The sequence below is a fragment of the Erinaceus europaeus genome, chromosome 15 (assembly GCF_950295315.1).
Source record: "Erinaceus europaeus chromosome 15, mEriEur2.1, whole genome shotgun sequence".
NCBI classification, from domain to species: Eukaryota; Metazoa; Chordata; class Mammalia; order Eulipotyphla; family Erinaceidae; genus Erinaceus; species Erinaceus europaeus.
Genome location: NC_080176.1, coordinates 60,720,925 through 60,726,083, shown reverse-complemented (window position 1 = coordinate 60,726,083; position 5,159 = coordinate 60,720,925). Strand labels below are relative to the sequence as shown.

At 40.1% G+C, this 5,159-nt stretch overlaps 1 long non-coding RNA gene across 1 annotated transcript; it reads left to right on the top strand.

Moving 5' to 3' along the window:
- Positions 1-2,671: 2,671 nt before the first annotated feature.
- On the top strand, positions 2,672-4,338 carry LOC132533018 (uncharacterized). The gene is made up of 2 exons (XR_009544900.1): positions 2,672-3,246; positions 4,002-4,338. It is a non-coding gene; the product is annotated as an uncharacterized LOC132533018 (long non-coding RNA).
- The last annotated feature ends 821 nt before the right edge of the window (positions 4,339-5,159 follow it).

Sequence of the window (5,159 nt, the reverse complement as noted above, 5' to 3'; positions counted from 1 at the left end):
GTCAACGACTGCCACCTCTCCAGATTCAAAGGAGGTCTCGAGGCTTTGCATCAGGCCTCGAGGCTTTGCATCAGGCTCAGCCTGATGCTGTTGACTGGCTACGGAAGAAGGGCAAATGCTAGAAGAAGAAGAAAGCATTCCTCAGGACATAATAGCTGAGAACTTCTCTAGTCTAGACAACATCAAAGACATAAAAGTTCAAGAAGCCCAGAGGGTCCCAAACTGAATTAACCCAGACATAAAGACACCAAAGAACCATCATATTTAGAATGGAAAGTAATAAGGCTAAAGTAAGGATCCTGAAGTCTGAAAGAGGAAAACAAAGAGTCACCTACAGAGGAAAACCCATAAGATTAGCAGCAGACTTCTCCACATAAACACTACAGGCCAGAAGAGAATGGAAAGATATCTATTGAGTGCTCAATAAGAAAGGTTTTCAACCAAGACTACTGTATCCTGCTAGACTGTCATTCAGAAAAGATGGAGGCATAAAAACCTTCTCAGACAAGCAAAAGTTGAAAGAATCAACTATCACCAAGTCTTCCCTGAAAGAAGTTCTGAAAGGTCTATAAACAGTCAGACCACCATAAATAGGCCATATATCAGAACACTCTAAAACTCAACAAGAATGGTGTTAAAATATCTTCAATCTTTGATATCAATAAATGTCAATGGCCTAAATTCACCTATTAAAAGACACAGAGTAGGAAGATGGATCAGAAAACACAACCCAACAATATGCTGTCTACATAAAACCCACCTAACTCAACAAGACAAACACAGACTTAAAGTGAAAGGATGGAAAACTATCATACAAGCCAATGGCCCACAAAAAAGTGCAAAAACAGCTATTCTCATATCTGACATGATAGACTTTAAAATAAAATTTTAAAAGATAGGAATGGACACTACTTGATACTCAGAGGATCAGTCAATCAAAAGGACTTACAATTATTAACATCTCTGCACCCAATGAGAAGCCATCTAAATACATCAAACATCTACTGAAAGAGCTACAGCAATATAATAACAGCAACACAGCCATAGTAGGGGATTTCCAACACCCCACTCTCTTAACTTGACATATCATCCAGGCAGAAAATCAGTGAAGACATGAGGGAGCTAAATGAGGAGATAGATAAGCTAGAACTATTGGACATTTTCAGAGTATGATAGTTTTCATCCCAAGAAACTGGAATACACATTTTACTCAAGTCCACAGGGGTCATTCTCAAGAATAGACCATATGTTAGGCCACAAAGACAGCATCAGCAAATTCAAGAGCATTGAAATCATCCCAAGAATCTTCTCAGACCACAGTGGAATGAAACTAACACTTAACAATCAACAAAAGATTAGTAACAGTCCCAAAATGTGGAAGCTCAACAGTAAACTACTTAAAAACTACTGGGTCAAAGAGGAAATAAAGGAAGAAATCAAAATGTTTCGAGAGTTCAATGAAAATAAAGACACAAGCTATCAAAATATTTGGGACACAGCTAAGACAGTACTGAGAGGGAAGTTCATAGCAACACAAGCACACATCAGGAAACAAGAAAAAACACAAATAAAGAAGCTGATTGCACACCTTACAGACCTAAAAGAAGAAGAACAAAGGAACCCTAAAGCAACCAGAAGGACAGAAATAACTAAAGTTAGGGCAGAAATACATAACATTGAAAATAAGAAAACCATACAAAAGATCAATGAAAGTAAATGTTGGTTCTTCAAAAGAGTGGGTTGAAACATGCAGAAGAATGAAACTGAACTACTATATTTCACCAAATACAAAAGTAAATTCTGAGTGGATCAAGGACTTGGATGTTAGAACAGAAACTATCAGATACTTAGAGGAAATTATTGGCAGAACTCTTTTCTGCATAAATTTTAAAGACATCTTCAATGAAAATGAATCCCATTACAAAGAAGACTAAGGCAAGCATAAACCTACTACATCAAATTAAAAAGCTTCTGCACAGAAAAAGAAACCACTACCCAAACCATGAGACCCCTCACAGAATGGGAGAAGATGTTTACATGCTATACATGAGACTAGAGGCTAATAACCAAAATAAATAAAAAGCTTGCCATACTCAACAACAAGAAAACAAAAAACCCCTCCCAGAAATGGGGAGAGGACATGGACAGAATATTCACCACAGAAGAGATCCAAAAGGCCAAGAAACACATGAAAAAATGCTCCAAGTCTTTGATTGTCAGAGAAATGCAAATAAAGACAACAAGGAAATACCACTTCACTCCTGTGAGAATGTCATACATCAGAAAAGGTATCAGCAGCAAATGCTGGAGAGGTTGTGGGGCCAAAGAAACCCTCCTGCACTGCTGGTGGGAATGTCAATTGGTCCAACCTCTGTGAGAAACAGTCTGGAGAACTTTTAGAAGGCTAGAATTGAACCTTCGTTATGATCCTGCAATTCCTCTCCTGCGGATATACCTAAGGAACCCAACATATCCATCCAGAAAAGATCTGTGTCCACATATGCTGTTAGTGGTACAATTTGTAATAGCCAAAACCTGGAAGCAACCTAGGTGTCCAACAACAGATGAATGGCTGAGCAAGTTGTGGTATGTATACACAATGGAATACTACTCAGCTATAAAAAAATGGTGACTTCACCGTTTTCAGCCGATCTTGGATGGACCTTGAAAAATTCATGTTAAGTGAAATAGGTCAGAAACAGAAAGATGAATATGGATGCTCTCACTCTCAGGCAGAAGTTGAAAAACAAAAGAAGATCAGAAAAGAAAACACAAGTAGAACCTGAATTGGAGTTTACGTACTGCACCAAAGTAAAAGACTTTGGGGTGTGTGTGTATAGGGGGAGAATACAGGTCCAAAAACGATAACAGAAGACCCAGTGGGGGTTGTATTGTTAAATGGAAAACTGGGAAATGTTATGAATGTACAAACTACTGTATTTTCTGTCGAATGTAAAACATTATTTCCCCAATAAAAAAATTTAAAATAAAAAAAAAATATATTTATAAGACCCACAAGTTTGGATTCAGCTGTGTTGACTATATTTACAACATCAAGATTGACTCTCTGAGTTTACTTTGGTCAATGCCACTCAGACCTTTTAGCTGTGATGCCACTTTGTTCTTTGTCCTGTTGAATATGACAATATCTTTTGATAGGTGACAATATCCTCCAGGTGAGAGTCTGGGATGTAGATAAGACTGGAGGCAGGCATGTAGGAAAGAGAGAAGTTCATGGAACATGAGGTGAGTTTGGTTCTCTCTTCATGTGCTGAGAACAATGTGGAGGAGGGAAGGAGACTGCATCCTTCTTTCCAGAAGAGGCAGACATCTATGCAGAGGAAGCAGAGCAAGCCAAGGAAGCAAAGGGTTAAGGTGAAGACAGTGGGGGTTCTTAAAGGCTCAGAACTGAAAAGCTGCAGAAAGGAGGAGCTTCCTGGAGAAGTGGGAGCTGAGGAAGTAGAGTTTTAAGAGGTGCCCCCAACCATCTGGGCAAACTTAGAAAAAGTCTCTTAAACATTACATACACTGGTAAACTTTCTCTTTGCCTTCCAGACACAAAAGATGGGGAATTTTTTAGATCATGGACTCAGAGAATAAAAACCTCACATGATCCTGTAGGATGAGAGTTACTAGCTGGACTGAACTGGACCTTAAGACTCAGAGGTTACACAGGTTGCTGTGCTAAATAGGAATGTATGTGGGCCCTAGCTCAGATCAACGGGTAAACAATTAATGGTATTTGATACTTTCCTCATATTTGGGAGCTATCTTCTTCACTAGGCCTATTCTAGGCCTGTTCTCAACTCTGACACCATCTTGCCAGACAATACTGTCGTCTACTTGCATGTTGGCTTTCAGGATCAGGCAAAACTTACTAGGGACATAACTAAAATAGACTTCTTAGTTTCTTCCCACATAAAGACCCCAAATTTCATCTGCTCTATTCCTACCTCTGGGTTTCTGATTACTAAATAATTTGTTCTGCGTTTATATCTTAGTGCCTTTCAGTCACCAAGTTGCAGATGCTACCATGATGCCATCCTGACTTCCCTGGGCAGACAACCTCACCAATATGTCCTGGAACCCCACCTCCCCAGAGTCCTACCCCACTAGGGAAAGGTAAAAAAAGGCTGGAGGTTTGGATCCACCTGACATCACCCATGTCTAGCAGAGAAGTAACTACAGAAGCTAGACTTTCCACCTTCTGCACCCCATAAAGAATTTTGCTCCATACTCCCAGAGGGGTAAAGAAGAGGGAATTTTCCAATGGAGGGCATGGGGCAGGGAACTCTGGTGGTGGGAAATATGTGGAATTGTACCCCTGTTATCTTACAATCTTGTTAATCATTATTAAATTACTAGTAAAAAAAATAATAAGAAAAGATTTTCTTCATCGGGATTTTTGAGTAATCCCACTACTAGCGATTTCCATGACAGAGCTCAACAGTCCTTGGGATCTCTGTCCACTAGCGATGTCTTCCTGTTTCTGTCTACTTCACAGACTCCGCTGCTTGGCTATTGAGTCTCATCAATGATTCTGGATTGAAATCTGTACCTTCCTCCCAATAAAAAAGAGAAAGGAATGTATATGCCAGCTATGAAATCTACTCAGTATATCTTTACTAAGTACCAACTGTAAGCAAGACATCAAGGTCAATAGTATCAGAGAACCTGAATCTGACCATCTGTTTCTTCCCTTAATTTGCAGGGGGTGGATTAACCATAAGTACACAAATAGCAGTGTTGCAAGCCGGTAAGATGCCGGCCATCTCACTGAGGGGAAGTCAGTGCTGACAACTAGAGGGTAGGATCGTGTCTGGCGGGAGGAGCCAAGAGAAATGTCTTCCAGCAGACTATGGGCAGCCCACAGTGCTTAGACTGAGGGAAGGCAGAGGTCCAGAGCTTTATCTAAAACTATATGTGATGAGTGGGTCAGGAGTAGAAGCTTATTCCCATTTTCACAGCCTGATAAGAGCAGCCCAGCTGGATGGACAAAGGCCAACTCAGCTGTTGAGTTTCAGTCCTGCTTTGCCTAGAGTCGTCTGAATCTGAATCTCATTGATAGCACCCACTTTTATCCTCAAAATTATCCCGATGCACACAGTGAATGAAACAGTCCTATTAACTACAGAAAACAGCACTGTCAAACTTTTAAG